Source organism: Mauremys reevesii, linkage group 4 (assembly GCF_016161935.1).
Source record: "Mauremys reevesii isolate NIE-2019 linkage group 4, ASM1616193v1, whole genome shotgun sequence".
NCBI lineage: Eukaryota > Metazoa > Chordata > Testudines > Geoemydidae > Mauremys > Mauremys reevesii.
The window spans coordinates 25,582,693-25,602,209 of NC_052626.1; the positions used below are offsets into that span (position 1 = coordinate 25,582,693).

The 19,517-nt window shown below is 41.2% G+C and overlaps 1 long non-coding RNA gene across 4 annotated transcripts in view; it reads left to right on the forward strand.

The window, feature by feature from the left end:
• Positions 1–18,401, forward strand: part of LOC120404603 — a 50,323-nt gene extending 31,922 nt beyond the window's left edge. Inside the window, exons 5-6 of one of the 4 annotated variants that reach the window (XR_005598055.1) lie at positions 16,946–17,038; positions 18,299–18,401. This is a non-coding gene — a long non-coding RNA (uncharacterized LOC120404603). Of the gene's footprint in view, positions 1–7,457; positions 7,551–12,019; positions 12,119–16,945; positions 17,039–18,298 lie in introns of those variants that run through there. The other 3 variants (XR_005598057.1, XR_005598056.1, XR_005598058.1) reach the window with 3 other exon arrangements.
• Positions 18,402–19,517: the final 1,116 nt, after the last annotated feature.

Here is a 19,517-nt window from a genome sequence, read left to right on the forward strand (position 1 = left end):
TTTTTGACAAGAAGTAATACTTTATGTATCTCACTCTTATCCCTGTGGGGAAGGTTTTCTTGACAAGTATCCAGACTTCAGTAAACCTAGAAAGAGTTTTACATTTGTAACAAAACATGATGTGAGCTTCACCTGGGCCTTCAAGTTATATTATCAAAACTGCACAAAGATGTACTCTTCAGCTATTTAAATATATATTTCTCTGAGATACATTTTTGGACTTCCTGGTAATTAATACAAGTTTAACATTTTAATAGGCCCATTGGCATTCTCCCTCCCCCACCCAAACACACACACACACTGAGGTCAACATTATTAATAAGTCAACATTAACCAAAAGGTGCCATATGGTGGTACATGAGATAATGGACTTATTTCTGATCAATAATAGTATATACCGGTCACCAAAGGATGTTCTGGTAGCTTAAGTAAGAAACACATTATTTTCAGACCTAAGTTTTTAATTTAAAAAAAATGAGTTTAAATTGGCACTGCCACTGTCCATGCTGTATCCATTCTGTAGATTAATGGGGAGATTTAGTCTGAAGAGTCTCTCTATGAAAGATAGGAGTCATTACTATTGACTTCAATAGGAATGTCTTATATCCTGCAATGGGGAAAGAATCAGGCCAGATAGTTGTTGATCCAGCAAATTCCACCAGCATTAAATTCAGCTTGATTGAAAATGAGAGTGGTCCACTACAGAAAGTTTGTCAGCATTCCATTTAGTCTTTGGACTCCCCCAATGGTCAACCTTTTGTTGCAATTAAGGATTCCTTAAGTCATCCTAGCATGCCTATTGCAGTGGTCTGAGAACAGAGGGAGATCTTTACTCTGTTCTCCATGCACTGCAATACCAGAAGCTTCAAAATGGACTGAATGAAGATCAGAGCCTCAGTTTTTGAGTTTTCTTCTCTTTCCTGGATTTGGCTGAACCATTAAAGTGCAAGTTAAATATAGTCAGGAAAGTGACTTTTTAAAAATGGTATTATTACTGAACTGGCTTGCTCCCGGTGTGTCATCGCTGCTGAATTTCATGACAAAATATATGCAGATTCAAAACAGCTATGGAAGAGTGAGCTGCATTCTTTTTGCATTCTTTCATTATAAGAAGTTCATGGAATAGAACTGGCCATTTATGGTTTAAATATCAAAGGTGCAAATCTTGGCCAGTTATGGTTTAAATATCAAAGATGCAAATCTACCAGAAAGTAGCAGGTTTCTAAAAACTGGTTTCCTTTATAATTAATTCTATTTCTCTAGGTAAGGGTAGTCAAAAGAGTCTGGAAACTTCTGAAGAGAATTTTCTTTGAACCCAGAGCAACAACAAATAATGATTTGGAACAAACTGTTCAGGGTGGTGTGGTCCAGTTAACAGGCCTCCCACTGGACTGAGAGTCAATAGACATAGTCTCTAGTCCCTGATCTGCTGTCACTGGGCAAGTTTCTTCACCTCTCTGTGCATCTGTTCCTTTTCTGTAATATGGAGATGATAAGAATACTGCCTTTCTCCTATCCCTGGATTGTTTTGTCCATTAACAACATAAGTTTTTGGGGACAGGTATCTTTTGCTATCTCCTGATCTTGGTTTGGTCCCCTGTAATACAAATAGTAATGGGGGGATGAATTTGGGGTGTCGCAGCGTGGCTGGCCCTTGTAAATGAAGTATGTCCAGCTCCCCAGTGCTCCCAGTTTGACCAATTAAGAGGGCATAGCAGCAACTGGGCTATCAATGGTCAGGGAGAATCTGAGGGGAGAGACAAGAGAAAAACTCCATAGGAGAACAATCCAGTGAGTTGGAGCTGCCAGAATCAGTCAGAAAAAAGGCATTTGACCCCTGCCTGGTCAGTCAGGAAGGCATGTGAGAGCTGCCAAAAGCCATGGGACTAGAGGAGATCCATGAAAGAACCAGAAAGTATTTCCTGGGGGAAAACTGAAGTCAAGAGAAAAGCAAGAGGGTTTGCCAGGTGACCTCTCTAAGCCAGAGAGTCAGGGATGGCAGGTGTTGAAGGCAGGAGGAGCAGCAACAAAGGAACTTTTTTTCTGACTTTAAGCCTGAGAGCTGGAGCTGAGGGTCAAAGAGGGCTGAAGGTAGGTGATCACTGGAGGTGCTTACCTCCTGACATCTCCATGCTGGAGAATTGGGCCCAGGGGAACTGTGAGAGGATTAGGGAGAGTGAGAGGTGCTCCCCTGGTAAAGATGATTTCCCAGCAGAGAGACTGTGGAGGTTCCCGCAGGGAAGAGTGGGGATGCACTACAGCTGGAAGGGGTGGAGTGGCTGTCTTGGCACAGGGATAGAAGAAGACTGACAGAGTTCAGATGTGGTGCAAGGCATATACTGTGTGCAGTATGTGAGGCATCGAGGCATGAGAAGTTTGGAGTTTTAATGACTACTGGCACTGGGGTGATAAATGGACGGTGTCAGGACTTATGTTTTGGGTTATTTGTGCAATTCTTTGTAATAAATCAGCCCCAAGGAGGGATACTATTGAGGCAAGAGGGTCTGTAGTGGACTCCTTGGGTTATCTGACAGGGGAAATTGAGGCAGATGCACCCATTGTGCTGTAGCCTGCCACAAGAGGGCGCTCAAGTTGAGGCCACCTTATGTTGGGGTGGGGGAGGGGGAAGAAATCTCAGGCCACTTTAAGTCCAGGGTAAATAAAAATTGTTCAGTCTGCAATAGTCATGAGACTCAGAGTCCAATTTAATGTTTACCTAAAATAAAATAAAAATAAAAAAAATGGGGGCAGTTCAACCCCCAATTCTGCTCTCAATTAAACCTCGGGAACTCTGTAAACTTGAATGGAAAATTCTGCTCTCATTTCCAATAACTCCAATAAGTTCACTGGAGTAGTGCCAAATTTCCATTGGTAAAAATCGGTTTAGAATTTGTCCATAGGGACCGTTTTTGTCACACTTTTACTTGTATTGTCTTATACTATTTGCGGTCTGACAGAGTTACAGCAATGAACGATATCAACTGAGCCATCAGCATCCAGCACTATTGTATTAGATCAAACATCTGGGAGCATCATCAGTATGTTACATTACCAGCCACTCATTGAGCTTAATACTATAGTACTTCCAGTGTTCACAATTCATTGTGTAAAGAAAGGAATCTTTCAAACGGTTCTATCTGTGTGTTTAGAGGAAGACATAAAAGGCTGAACATCTCAGGAAACTTGTAATGGAATACAGAGCTGTTCCCTTGTTTGTGACTGATTCAGTAATGTCTGAAAATCATTACCATCTGGTAGCTGCTTAGTGAAATGAGGTGTTGATCTCAGGTCCATTTCTCAAGTGTTCCACCATTGCAGCTGGGAATGGTTGGTCATCTCAGCAACCTGAATAGAAAATCAATGGGCCTAAAAATGAACCTACTTTCTCATTCCTAGAGGTCGTCCTTTCTGTTTGGAGTTGAATCAATGTTATGCCTTTGCTGGTGCCCTGTCCTGTAGATGAAAAACGGACCTCAGTCTTTAGGATTGTCCTTCTGACACTTCTCAGCAGTAGAAAAATTATAGTTTTATTTTTGTCTTTAACATCTGGTTTTTTTTTTTTAAACTTCTGTGAATAATCTTGGGATACCCACGTAGCAACATAACCACAGTTTGTAATGGCTGCCCTCTATTATTATAGTCACTATGGAAGCACATTTATAGAGGAGTTGGAACTAACAGTGTAGCCAAGCATCTACTGGAGTTGCAGATTAAACTACTTGCTCATCGAGTTTGAGCCAGTCACCAGTGCAATGGGGAGGAGAGGGACAGCATTAAAAGACTGCACCACTGCTACCTACTCTTTAGTTGTTTTGTGGCGGGAGGTGTTGGACTCCAGGGCAGCCAGTCTGGCTCCTTACATTGGCAATAAATCCATCTTAAATAAGATGAATGTGCTTATGGTTGTGTTAATGGTGATAAAAAGATGCTATAATGAGTAGTATTGCTCAAAAATTTTTCAGTGGAACAGTGTTCTGTCAGAAAAAGCCATCTTCATCAAAACTGGAATGTTTTGCAGGAGCATGTCAATTTTGACAAAATTATCAATGGGAAATGTTCAAAATTACTAAAAAACAAAATAGAGTATTTCATTTTGACTTTCCCATTTTGACATTATTTATTATATTATATTATATTATATTATGACATCATGACATTATCAAAATAAGAAGCAAGAACAGTAGGACAATGGAACAGGCTGCCTTGTGGGGGGTTGTGGAAGCTTCTTCACTGGAGATTTTCAGAAGGAGGCTGGATAGTCATCTGTCTTGGATGGTTTAGACACAATAAATCCTGCATCTTGGCAGGGTGTTAGACAAGATGACCCTTGTGGTCCCCTCTAACCCTATGATTCTTTGATTTTAAGATGTTTTGACATTATTAAAACAAACCCTTTCAATAAGGCCATTTCCATATTTCTGAATTCATTGTTTTGAATCTCTGTTCTGTGAAAATTTTGACTTTTTATTCTAAATCAGGAGAAAAACAATTTTCAGAGTGTCAGAATTTCAAGCAGGATGGAAATTCCATTTTCTAACTTGCTCTAATTACGAGCTCTGGCTGCACCTATATTTTCTAATGCAAACATATAATAAACATATAAGATCCCAGCTCTGCTATCTCTATGCCATGAATTTCTCAACCTCTAGACCCCCTATTTATTTGGAGATTCATTGCAACATCCACCTATATGTTTTGATGGACCATGTATGGGTGCTGATGCTGCTGTGCAGTTTTACATGCTGGTGTGCTATTTATCCCAAGCATATCAGAGCTCTAGTGATTAAAAGCGCCTCAGAGAAGTAGCCAGTCCTCACAAAGGATTTTCACAGAATAAGGATAAAGGCTTTTAGAGCAGTGCCCCCACATGGTAGCAATGGTAACATCAAGGACATAGATTTGGGGTTCTGAAGCAGAGCTGTAAAGGCCCTGCACAACAGCAGAGGTACTGGCCATCAACATTATACAGAAATATTTGCTGATGGACCCATTGGGAGTATCTCAACTTTAGGACGTAATTTGCTTGTCCTGCCATTAGAGAAGATAAAGCAATGACATCAGGCAGGAACGGGGAAGGAGACTACGATAAAATAAAGGTAAAAGGACAGAATCTAATTAACATAGTTTTTATTTAGGAGAACATAGATGGTGGTTCATTTAAACCTGAATATGTTATGCAAGCCTATGCAATCCCTCATAACACTCCCTTCTAAAAACTGCTAAAAAAAAAAAAAAAGGATCATGCTTTAGCCCTGCTATTACTTTACATTGATGATAGGAGGTTAGAATATGAATACAGTTTGAAAGATAGTACCATTTCTTTGATACATCAAAAAGCACTCTGCAGTAGACTACTACTTTAGTAGGACACTTATAGTCAAAGCTAGTGTTTGAGTATCCTCCTAATGTCATATTACAATGACACAAGCTCTAGATATATCAATTTAATCTTAGTTCAAAAAATCTTTTAGTTCTGCTTTAGCGAAGTCAAATGGACTTTTATACTTTTTCAGCTTGAAATTGGACAACGAATAACTTTTATAGTAAAAATGAAACGCAGAATATGGTTGAAAGGGTAATTGTATTCAGCATTAAAAAATAAAGCACTTACTAGTTATTTAGCACCAAAGTTTCCTGATAGGAAACTATGCTAACAAGAATGAGATTACAAATTTTAAAAAATAACTTATTTTACTAGTAAAAGATAGTGGGTCTGTATCTCCTCTTACACTGGTCTAAGAGCACTGACTTCAGTGGAGTTAACTCCCATTTACAAGATGAAAGTGAGAATTGGGCCTGCTCTGTGGATTCTAAACCGGTTGGTTTGGTACCATATAATAATGTAAATGAATTTTGAGTCATATTTTGGATTTTTTTAAATAAATCTGTTTAATCATTTTTATTATTTTTTAAAAACATACATATGTGTTCATCTGTAGAATTAAAACATGTAACAAAATATAGTTTTCACCAGTTACAGCTTTTGCCAAACCATAAAATTAATCCATAGAGTGAGTTGTACTCTGAATCTTAAAACTTGGCAAGCCAAGACTATGAACTCAAAGGGTTAAGAAAATGATGTAAATACACAAATCTGATCACCAGTAAAATGTCTAACAGGCTTGCCTGAGTTGTAAAAACTCCCAAACCTAGATACAATCTAGTTCAAGGATTAATTATGTAATTTAAATTAAGTGCCCTAAATATCAAAAATTATCTGCCCTAGATATCAGATGTTGGGTGGTTAGCATTATCTGCATGTATGTAACTTATTTCTAGGTAGTATCTTAACTACATAAAAAGAAGTAAGGTTTAAACAGCCTACCTGGAGAGAACAGCATATTCTCTTACATCCAGTGTCGCACTTTCAGACCTGCATTGCTCCATTTTTGTTGTGTTTGTTATGATTGGCCGGGAGCCCTCGGCCCAGTTAACAAACTGCCTTTCCAGTTTCCTCTATTTTGAATCTTTTGGGATCACATAACAGTGGCAGTAATGACAAAAAAATAGCAATTCAAGAACCTGAATAACCTGTCAGTTTTCCTTTCTCATCATGACTGCAGTAATGAAACTCTGTAGAGTATTGTGGAAGTAAACTATCCAACTCTTTGGTTTGCTTAAAAGGTAGTTTGTGGTCAGGTACCAAACAGATGTGTCAAATTACTTGACTTTAATTTCGAGTAATTGGTGAACAGGATTACTCTTGGGCTCAAGGGAATAAAAAACAATGCAATTCATGGTACTGTCCCCCTCTGTATAGAATCAGCTGGAACTTGCTGCTAGTGGGTATGTTACAGCTGCCCATGACAGTTTTGGATGGCACATATTTATATATGATATAGTCCATCTGACCCTAGATCTTTGGTAATCAAAACCAAAGTAACTGAAGTGCTCTCTAGAGGTTTTTGTGTGCATTATCCTACCCTTCTATTTCTCTGATAATCACCTAAAGCTTTGCAGTAATAATTGCTTCCTCTGAATAAGTTTGATATTCACAATATTATACAGGTTGTGGAATCTCCATCATTGGAGATTTTTAAGAGCAGGTTAGACAAACACCTGTCAGGGATAGTCTAGATAATACTTAATCCTGCCATGAGTTCCAGGGACTGGACTAGATGACTCTCAAGATCCCTTCCAGTCCTATGATTCTATGATTTAGCCTCAGATTGTTGTCCTTTGTTCTGCATGATTATCTACAAAGCAAACAAAAATGCACATTGTTTATTAATTGTGTTGATACAGGAGGCTTAGATCCATTATTCCTTATTCAGTTTTCCTTAGTAGTCATTGTATAATTATATCATGGTGAGGGGTGGTATAATAAGGAGTACATAGGCATATATTTTTTCCAGAAGACTGAGAATTTCTCTCTTTCATGGACAGCCTAGTTGGACTTTTGTTTTTACTGCCTAAATTTCCTCTGACTTACACCAGTGTATTGCCTTTGATTTCAGTAGAGTTACTCCTGATTTACCCAGCAAGTACAGCAAACCTCAAGTGGAAAGCCACTTCTCATGAGATTTCCAGTCCAGTTTCTCAGAATCAAGACGTCTTGCTAGTTCAAATTAAATTAGGATACATTTCTCTGAGCTAAAACGGTCTGCTGCAGCCTTAGCTACCACTGGTTAGAAATCCAGTGTATTACTTTAAACTCTTGTTTAACTCTAATTGCTAATAAAATTGCTTCTGAAGAGGGTTTCATCGCTGTACTTTATTTAGTGGCATTGCTCTATTTCCCCTGTTTCTGTGACCACCACTGAAGCAGACTGGGTTCTGCTGCACTTAAACCAAACTGAACATCCGCTAGGCCACCTGGTATGTGAAACACCTTAAGGGACTTGTGAAACAGTTTGGTGACCACATAACAAACCACCGGTTACACAGCGTCTCAGTCAGACACACGTGCAGAAGCAGCAAAAGGGAGGGAGGGAAGGAAATGATGACCGTGCACTTTTAAAAGTCACCCGTGTAGACAGGTGAGTTATCTCTATGAGTTCAGTTTTTAAAATTAACCACTAAGCAGACTAGCTCTAAACCCTCAAACTGAAAAGCTTGAAAAATATAATACAGACATCAAGACCTAAGTGAATTCCCAGGGGCCAGATGGGGTTCTATAGTCACTGGGCCACTCAGCACAAGATAAAGCACTGCATGCTGGAGCTTGTATACTCCATGGGCTGAACCACTGTACAAAAGAAGATAGCAGCTGTAGCAACATGCTCCACTGTATGTACATTAAGACTAGCTCTCAAAGTCCTAGTGTGTTATTGGTGAAGGCCACCAGTTGGCCACAAATTGGATATCTTGATTTTAGATAACCACGACCTACCAATTTGCTCAAAAGGAAAAGCTCCTGAGGAAAGGGCTTAATGTTAAATATGCAGCTCATTTAATATTACTGTATATTTTTGGAAGTGAATTGCTATTGTCTGTAAAATGAAATAAAGTAGTACTAGGGTGGAAAAAAATGAGGTTCCCTCCACCCCCTTCACTTATCTCCCTTTAAAGCTACTCTTAACCTATGGAGGCAACCAAGAATCATACTGTGAACTATTGTGTGGTTGTGCAGCAAAATAAAAATTGAATCTGAATTCTTATAATACAAGAGATGACATATATTATTCTGTTGATTTCTACATCATCTCCAGTCATAAGGAACAGTGGGCAGTCCAGGTCCAGTTACCAAACAAAGAAGATGGTTTGTATGATGAAGTGAATCTTTCAAGAGAAAGGAAAATCAGATATGAGATTTCTGACTTTCCAGCACCATAGGACATTGTTGCTTTGCTAGTTCACCAAATTTTGTTTATAACTGTGTTGCATGTGTTGCCTGTACATCCTGTGCTCTAAGAACCTATACTCTGTCTTCATTTTGTTTGATAATTGATCAGTAATTTAATTCCCCTGCTGATTTTCCTGTCTAGTTTACAAACATTCTCTCTCTTATTAAGTTTTGAGCTGCATAAAAATATTTAGGGATGGTGAAAACCCCAAAATGTCAGATTGAAAATTGGGGGAGGGGGGGTATTTTCTTGAAAAAATCAACATTTGGGAAATTTGGACCAGCTCTAATAACAGCAGTTGAAAACTTGGCTCAGTAGCAGAAGCTGTCCAGGCCACCTAATTTCTGCAGCAGTGGAACTCAAGAGCATTTCAGTAACCTCATTAAAAAGTTCAGAATGGAAGTTAAGTGAAGTGTACTACCCTCTTAACATACCACTATGGGTTGAAAGTAACCAGCTGTTCTTAGAGGTATATATTGCAAAGATAGATGACAGTAGGATGTCTTCTCTTAAGGATGGTAATATACATGCTGCTGTATGGGAGTGTTCTCCGAGGGAGGCCAAAAATGTCCTAAGATCTATTTTTATGTTTGTGAGAACAAACCTTACGGTCCAAATATGTAAATCATCAGAGCGCAGTTAAAGTCAATGCAGTAATGACATTTTACACCAGCTGAGGATTTGTCCCAGGTTTTAAAAGCCCGTTGTTTTTCATGCCTACAGTTTACCTTATCTGGCCCCACATGTTTTAAGCTTGCCAGCTCCAACTGTTGGAAACTGAGTGTCTGCCTTCTCTTGGCAAGCTGCTCCCTTCTTTAATGTCTCTTCTCGCCATTTCCGCTCCCTCGCTTCCTGCCTTCAGCACACGTCAGCAGCATACTTCCACCATCGAAGGAACTGTTTCTTTACTGTAAAGAAAGCACTCGTCAGAAGTTTTATGGAAGTGATTGAGGCAGACCATCTGCACTGCAGCAAAGTTGATTTCTGAGCTGCTGAAATGCGTCTTCTGAAACTTTATGCTTTATTTATTTTGCCTTCTCTCTTTGTGCGATTGCAGAAGATGAATCTCATTCTGAGGTTTTCAAGATAAATGGCATAGAGAGAGAGGCTGGAGTTTCTTCGGGGCCACAGTCTTTTCTTTGTACTCTATTTTTTAATTTTACTTTATTTCTAATATTTAAGTCAAGACTCTGCTGTACCGAGAACAAAAAATAGAAAAAACAACAACAAAAACAACAACCTGACATGTTGGTTTGTTTTAAATTCTGATTTATATTTTCAGAACAGCTCCAACCTGAGTGGAAGATTTTAATTTCTATGATATTTCCTACCCTGTTTCTTGGATGTATTGAGTCAGTATAGGAGAAGCTACTGCAGCTAACAAGTTTTGATCCTTGATGTCATGTCCCCACCATTGAAAACACCATGCATTGAAAAATCATGAGTCCAGGACCCTCAAAATTCTGAGATTTAAATATATATATATATATTTCATTATTTTGTTTTCCTCTGACTTCTTCACCTGTAGAGTACAATCAGATGATGTTTACAAGCTTTTATTCTCAACAGTGGGGTCCAGAAACTTTTTATTTTAAAATGAAAGCTGAGATTCTCATGTAAATCACTTGACTCCAGGAGCTGGGACTTTAGGACAGACAGCAAACAGCTCATGATAAAATCACAAGAGTTGTCACTACTGACACTACATCAGAATAAAGGAAACTTTCAATATGCCCTCAAGATTCAGTAATAAATTAAAAGGAAGCAAGTTAAGCACTGGAATAAATTGCCTAGGGAGGTTGTGGAATCTCCATCATTGGAGATTTTAAGATTAGACAAACACCTGTCAGGAATGGTCTAGATTGGGGTGGGCAAACTATGGCCCACGGGCTTGATCTGGCCCTTCAGGGTTTTGGATCCGACCAGTGGGATTGCCACCCTCATGGAACCGCAGGCCCGGCGCTGCTTCTGGAAGCTTCTGGCACCATGTCCCTGCGGCCCCTGGGGGAGGGGGAGCCAGATGGCTCCGTGCGCTGCCCTCACCTGTGGGTTCCACACCCAAAGCTCCCATTGACTGTGGTTCCCCATTCCCAGCCAATGGGAGCTGCAGCGGGCGGTGCCTGCAAGTGAGGGCAGCGCACGGAGTCCTCCCCAGGGGCCACAGGGACGTGGGGCCGGCCACTTCTGGGAGCAGTGCGGGACCAGGGCAGGCAGGCAGGGAGCCTGCCTTAGCGGCATGGCACCACTGCCATTGCGGAGCCATTCCAGGTAAGCGGTGCCAGACTGGAGCCTGCAACCTGAAAATTTCCTGCACCCCAACCCCCTGCCCTGAGCCCCTTGCTGCACCCTGCACCCCTCCTGCACCCCAACCCCCTGCTCCGAGCCCTCTGCCACACCCCTCCTGCACAACAACCTCCTGACCTAATCCCCCTCCTGCACCACAACCCCTGCCCTCAGCCCCCTGCTGCACCCTGCACCCCTCCTGCACCGCAACCCCCTGCCCTGAGCTCCCGCACGCATGTCGCACCGCTCCTGCACCCCAACCCCCCCTCCCTGATTCCCCTCCTTCACAGCAACCCCCTGCCCGTAGCTCCCTCACGCACTCCACACCACTCCTGCACCCCAACCCCCTCCCTGATCCCCCTCCTGCACCCCAACTCCCTGAGCTGAGCCCTCTGCCACACCCCTCCTGCACCATAACCTCCTGCCCTGATCCCCCTCCTGCACACCGACCCCTGCCCTGAGCTCCCTCCCACACTCTGCACCCCTCCTGCACCCCAACCTCCTGTCCTGAGGCCCCTGCTGCACCCCAAACCCCTGCCCTGAGCCCTCTGCTGCACTCCACACCCCTCCTACACCACAACCCCCTGCCCTGAGTTCCCTCCCGCACTCCACACTCCTCCGGAACCCCAACCCCCTGCCCTGAGCCCCCTGCTGCACACCGCATCCCTCCTACACCCCAAGCCCCTATCCTGAGCCCCCTCCCGAATGGTACACACCCAGCCCTACATTCATGACCCTGCATGCAATTTCCCCACCCAGATGTGGCCCTCGGGCCAAAAAGTTTACCCACCCTGGTCTAGATAATACTTAGTACTGCCATGAGTGCAGGGGGCTGGACTAGATGACTTCTTGAGGTCCCTTCGAGTCCTGTGATTCTATGACTCTAAATTTATAGGATACGTTCAGCATGGCCACTTGTCCATTAGAAACCAAATATTCTTTCTTTGCAGCCCAACTCCTGCAACTCCCACGTACATGGAGAAAGTGTTGGAATTACTCTAGGACCCACTGCAGCTCAGCTCCATAGTTTATGGGGGAGCCTGTGCCCCAGCTGGCTCTTCTGATGTCATCAGACCTGGCCATTCTGACTGCATTTGCCACCTCTTCTCTTTTCTTTGCTTCAGTCTTGGAGAGGATTGTAATGTTAGTTTATATTGTGGACATTACAGAGGAGGAAATAAAAGGAATTTAAAGAGGAGTGGCCGACTGGCAACTAAGCAAATACTTTATTAGATATTTTTCTTGGCTCCCTGTTGAATACTTGTCAGAGTCCTGGGTTTGGTCCTTTACATTTGCCTGCCTTCCCTCTGCCGCCCTCTACACTGCTCGCTACTGTTCATATCTACTGGTGATAACAGTGGAGAGAGCACTAATGTAAACAGGGTGTGGTGACGGCCAGTATTTTAATCACTGAGTCATCTTGAGCTGCTCTGAACAAGGTTAGATGAGATGTGGTAAGAGCCCACTAACATGTCTACATTAGTGTTCCCTTGCTGTTAACACTATAGGAGCTGTATTATTAGTAGTATATCCATGGAAATGTGCCCTGCCCTGCTCCAAATTAGTGTAAATGCAGTCTTTGTGGCCAGAAAATAAATTATTATAACCTCATGAAGTAACCATGTGTCAACCCTGATAGATATCAAGGCTATATTGTTATTTCTTAACACGTTGGTTTTTTTCTTTCCATTCAGGCAAGAAGAAACCATTTTATAACACATTTGCGCCATAACTATGTTTAAACATGGGTAATTTTTTTTATCATGGCCTTCCCTAATTATCGGAATAGTCACTGAGCAATACAAACTACATTCCTCCCAAACACTCTCATGTCTCAGTACCAAAAGGGAATTCAAGCACACCAGTGATGGAAAAATGACACAGGGAAATAACTCTTCAGATGCTGCTGCATAGGCAGGGCATGAAGAAAAATAACATGCAGAAATATTGAGTCTCACTTAACACCAAATTATCAGCCATTCTTTTCTCCCAGCTCAACCAAGGACCCAAGATCAACATTTTGAATCCCTGTGGATTTAAAATGGATCCCCATGGAAGAAACCAGTATAACTTAGCCCCCTGAAATACACAGTAGTGGAAGAAAATCTGAATAGACAGGTAGAGGATTCTGTAAACATGCTAGGATTAGAGTAAAAAATATTCAAGAAAAAAATCAACATGAGAAAAACTCTCACCAATGTGGCAATTTTTCACTGCACAAGGCACCTCACCTTCAATGGATTTTTATAGTACATATAATGTACATTATTTACATCTGATCATTTAGTTTAGTAAAACAAAAAAGCACCATCTGCCCAACCGCACTTTCCTTCCAGGAAATTGAAATGAGAACGGATGTTGTCTTTCACTGCTTATTTTTCTTCTTTTTCATGTTTAACTCTTAGTACAGTAAAGGTATGTACAAAAAGAAAAGTGAGACATATATTTGTTAGCAACTAGTTCTCAATGTATTCATCAAAAACTATACCTGAAAGAGACATCCATGCACTTCTATCTAAGTAGGGTTGGAGAGGAACTGATTGTCTATGTTCCTCAACTGCTGTTTTAGACAGATGAAATAAGACACATAGTTAACTGCAGAGTACCATGGTCACTTCTACCAAGGACATCTCACTCCCAAGAATGAGATTTCTGCCTCACCTTCAGTGTATTTGGAGTGAGGGAGATACAGTACCAAACCCCATCTTTCCCTGTGTCCTCAAGTAAGCTAGAGTCCATCCTCAAGCACAAATTCCAAACATGGAAAATGAAAAGGATCCATTTATATTTGACCATATAAGCAAAACCGGGGTCTTTGGTACATGGAGTAAAATTTTGCAGCATGAGTCTGTCCATTTTTTAAATTTTTTCTACGCCTTGGGTAGCTAAAATAAAAGAGCAATATGCCTAAAGAGAACAAATAGTATTGTTGCAATCGTGATCCTTGGGGAATATTCTTATTCCCAAACTCAGTTCAGATAATGTATCCATATAAATGGGGTTCAATCCTCAGGTGCACCTAAGGTGAGGTCAGAGACCCTCCTCAAGGATGAGGAGTCAAAGGCAATGTCATGACATCTTTTCACCTCCCTTTCCTGGAGGTAGCTGGTCGCTGCTTTGACCTCCCAACATAAATTAGGGTAGCTTGAGGACTGCTCTAATTTGTGCTGGCTAGACCAGCTGACTCCCAATGAACTTTCCACTGGCTGAGAATTGGCTGGAGGACTGTACACCTGGACACCCCCCTGCCATGTGTGGCATAGCCCCTTTGCTCGTGCATTCATGTGGTGATGCCTCCACCTCCAAAATGCATCTATATGAAGCATACCTCCTAGTGGCAGCTGGAATGTGATGCTAATGATGTCTGGAAAAAAGTATGTCAGGGAAGGTTAGGTTAGAAATGGAGTGAAATAAAATTATGAGTTGGATAAAATCTCTTCCAGAACATCCACTTTTTCTGATTGCCATTCTTAATATTGTAGCCCATGTAATGTGTTAATGCTTGGACTGGGGACTAAGTTATAGTTACAGTATTTTCAAGGGGTCTTTCCTACCCTTAAGAATTCCAACACTCTAGTGTATTCATTAGAATTTTAGTCAGAATCCAAAATTATCCTTGGGCTGGGGTCAAAGATGTTTCTAGTGCATGGGAGTAGAGGAGAACAGCTTTAAAGAGATGAAGGACAGTCCAATGGTTAGAGCTCTAGCCTGGGCTAAGGGTTCAATTTCTGCCCCACCACACACATCCTGTGTGACTCTGGGCAAATTACTTTGTCACTCTGTGCCTCAGTTCCTCACCTCTAAAATGGGGATAATAGCACTTCCCTACCTCACAGGGTTGTTGTGAGGATAAATGCATTAAAGATTGTGAGGTGCTCAGAAACTACAGTGACAAGGCCTTAGAAGTGCAATACATAGATACATTGTATTTCCCTCACATCTCTTGGTGATGCTTCGGTCACACCCATTCCCTGACCAGCACCTTGAACTTGCTGGCTGGCTCCAAAACCACAAGCAATATGTGGTTGTAGGAGCCGTACATGGCTGCATCTCTTGCCATTCTGACTTTCTATCATCATAGGACTCCAGTGAATTAAGTCCCTTTTCTCTCACTATCAATTAATAGGCTTTAAAATGCCCTTTTAGAAAGTTTAGCATTTTTTATTTTTAATTAGAAGAGTACAGAACAAAAAGCCTCCAAAGCTACCTACTTCTCAGCTGCTCTTTAGCTTCAGTAATAAACAACTCTAGCTCAGTTTTGTATGCAGTGTTTCTTCCTGATGAGATATGAGTGCACCAAAAAAGGGCAAATAACATGATCGTCTGGCTGACTGGGATGCACCACCGCCCTCAGAATTGCTCAGCTGCATGGTACAAACCCTGCACTGCTAATAGAAATTCTTCTAGCTACAGGACTTTGCTTTTGGAGCAGGAAGATCACAATTCCATCTTCATGGTTGCCATGAAGTACTGAGTGGGAGTTGTGTACAGGGCAGTGACAACTGTGAAGTTCCTAAGTGGCCATAGATTTTTTTAGAAGAAGAAATCTCTGAGTGTTCACCCATTTTTAAAGCTAGTTTTGAACAGAGCCTTTTTAAAGTTTTTGAAGTATTTAGTTAACTGTTTAAAAATATTATTTTCCATTTTCACCTTCCTTTTCACTTCTAGCTGCCAACCACAACCAGAAGAGCCAAATACCATGAAGAAAGGCCTTCTGTGGTATTTCTGGCTAGGACAGGGTGGAAAAATCTCATGAGGCTGACTAATCTTATGAGATTGCTATCCCAGTCTGTCAGGTTCGAGTGGTTCGTTTAGGTGCCCCAAGCAACCCCAAAAGCTTACCCTTTTGAAGTTCAACAAGCACTGATCCCAATACAAATATTTGAAACAGGGATGGATCCGAAACTAACCTCCCAATCCAAACACCCTCAATCACACAGGAAATCTTCAAACCTTTCTCTGAACTTCCTGGAATTTACTAATGGGTCAAACCAAATATCCAGATCCAAATGCTCTAAACTCTGGGGAAGTTCAGCTATAGATCCAGGTCCTGATCCAAACTGCAATACTGCTCCATCTAAATGGTCAATTTAAAAAAGTCCCTTAACAATGAAGTCTACAATGGGAAACACTGACAAGCTCTTTTACTCTGCGAGCACAGTTGGGTGCTGCTTTAATAAAAGAACTCCGGTAGCACTGCAAAGCAGGAGCAATGCAGGGTGACTGTGATATCACTGTCATGTGAATGAGCTGTCCCAGTACTGCAGAGTCTGCTCTTTACTGTATACAGAGACACATCAATACTGAATATAGTGTGTTAGCAAAACAGAATGGAAATATTGTAGGTGAAGAATGGTTTCATTGATTGCTTTGCTCTACCAGAATGGGGTGTGTTTTCAGGCATTCTGATAAATGTGTGCTATTTTTCAGCCATTCGGCGTGAAGTGCTGTAGATTTCTTATAAACTTTTATTGCTCACCACAGGCATGAAAGGATTGATTGCATTGTTTCAGGATTTCCTAACTTCTGAGACTCGGGCATTTTAGCCAGTCTTACTACAGCATGTTGGGGTTGGGGCGGGGAGGGGAGGGAGAATATTGCATTGCTAGTGACAATATATTATTGAAGTGCTCATAGCCAATTTCTTACTTTTATATTTTAAAGATCAGACCATCTGGTGTATAATATTGTAGCCAGTAGCCTGCCTCTCCTACTTAACTTCTTTACATTTCACAAGGCTTTTGAAAAGATTCCAGAAGGTAATCTCGCTGGATAGGATGAGTATTATGGTCCTGTTATAGCTACTGGGAAAAAGGTCGTCCAGCCACAGGCAGGGTTTATGGGACATTTTATATTTTGCTTTTGCTTTTGTCTAGCTCTGACTGCCTAGGAAGAGTAAGTGGAAGCTTCAGCTGATACAAAATGCAGCCTTGGCATTGGAGTGCAGAGGAGGCTGTTGATATCTGAAAGTGGGTAGGCAAACGTGATATGTGAATGTGCACACAGAGCTCATTTATGACAATGGGTCAAGAGTACACAGTATCTGACTGAAAGGCAGCAGGCTATGTGTGTCTTGAGGGACCTCCACTGGTGGGACAGCTTCATTCTGAGCCCTGCAATGCTGGATTATTCATTTCCTGGTGCAATTCAAGGTGTTGGTTATAACTTTTCAAAGATCTAAAGATTCTGGATCCAGGTATCAAACATCCCACTGCACCCCTATACTCTAGTTTAAATTCATCAAGTCATTTTTCCTGTTCCACACCATCTGTGAGTAGACTTTTCTCCTGGCATGTGGAGCTCTGTCCCTCTGCTGGTTCAGCACAGCTCACTTTTGGCAATTTTCAGAAGATGGGTCAGGCAGAGCATTTTGTTGTTTGTGTTTTATAAATGTTGGGTTAAGGTTAGACTGGAACTTCCTCCCCCCCCCCAAAAGACAATGTTTTGACTTGGTTGATGAGTGAACCCAAGCTTGTATCCTGATCCAAATTCTAGGATACTGGTTCAACCCATCAAGCTCAAAGCCAGCTGCAAAGTTAGTACATGGTTATGAATTACCTCCAAGCCTGGGGATGTTCAGATCCAGAGGTTTGTTCCAAGCCCATCTCTTGCAATCTATATGATTACTGCTTTTCACTAATATTTATTAGACATGTAGGGCCTGACACTACTCTTGGTTACAGAGGTGAAAACCAAGAATAGATCAGTTGAATCAATGGTGCGTGAATGCTCACAGTGTCTACTGAAGCTACCTTAGGGAAGAATTGGGCCCTTCAATATTGTCAGCTCGGTAAATATAAACAGTTCAGCTCACTTAAGTCTCAGTTTTTGCTACAAACCAAGTACTCAGCCTAGGAGTCTTTAGCATAAACCTGGGCTGACTGATCAGAATCTCTCCCTCCTTTCCATCGATTCTGGGGAGGGATTTATGGTCTCATTCAAAACAGTAATCCACTCAAAGTGAAATTCACAGGATGCAAACTAGACACTGGCTAAAGCCTCAAAACTGAGATCCAGAACCAGATTTCAAACACCGGGGTTGCTGAAAATGAGGTTTGGTCCAGGCCCATCTGTTGTTCAAAGTCTTCCTCTTATTTGTATGAATCCCATACAAATGCCACGCCGTTCTCAGCCAGCATAAATGACCTTTACGTGTTTCGTATTTTTCATGATAGACAAGTTTAACCTGTTCTAAATAAATAACCTTTAATCATTGCTCTTTCTATCAGGCGGGTGCATGATCCTCACTCAAAAGTAAGCCTGTATAAGAATCATAAAGGGAACAAAGGCTAGTATAACAATGTGTAAAATATAGCATCAAGCAAAAGGGGGAAGAGGGGAGTCGAAATACAGGGAAGCCAATGCAATTTCTTGCCATTTAAAGTGTTGCCAAAGTACTTTGTATTTACATACATGGCTTAATGATGATTATATAATATTTAAAGTTACTACAGCATACTGAAGATGCATTAAAACATTGATCAGTACATGTTTCTTACTATCTGAGTCTAAAAAATGCAAAGATCATTAGAAAAAAAAGAAGAAAGGGGAAAAAAAAAAAGCTTTATGCCAGCCACGGAAAAATAATACTGTGACCTTTCTGGATTTAAAATAAAAATAATCTTTCTAGTACCAACATGATTTAAATTTTCATGAACAAATAAGCTGTTTCACACAATGGAAATGAGTAATAAACTAGGACGAGAACTGTGACCAGCCTGGGACCTCTAAAAGACCCCTCTGGACCTGACAGGAGCCTGCTCTTTCCATCTCAGGGAGAAACCCCTGCGCTGGTCTAATTACCTTTTTAAATTCATATCTAGAACCACAGGCTGCCTCATGGGATTAAGCACAGTATGCTTTGCAAATTGAAAATAAGATAGCTGTTAGGAACATATACTTGCCTCTATGATTACAGCAACAAACAAAGGCAAAACATTAATTTACATCTATTATAATGGAGAAACAAAGCCTGGGCTTTTCTTCATATTATAAGGCAAGAGATGAATTTGCGAAAGGTGATGTTCTAAAACACGTAGATTCTGAATGAGGGAGAGACTCTGCAGGGCAGATAACTGGCAAGTATAACATCCACCAAAAGTTATCAGGATTCAGTAAATCATTACATTTATTTAGCCTAAGATGGAGGGTTTTTTGTTTGTTTTGTTTTTTAATAAAACGATTCAGTAGTGAGTCCAAAGTTTATGTGTATGTGGGAGGGAAGAAGGGGGCTGAGGGCAAGGCAGAGTGGTTATAACAGCAATCCCACCATGCCCGGTCTAGGCTTTTTAAAGGTATTTTATCTGGTAGAAATGAATACAGCATTTACAAATTGGAAATAACTCTGTAAACTCAGATAAGATTGTCTTGGTAATATTTTACCAAGAAAGCAGCTCACCACCGCTTACTTTCAATTAGCCATCTAAATCATAGCCTATACAAAAAGCA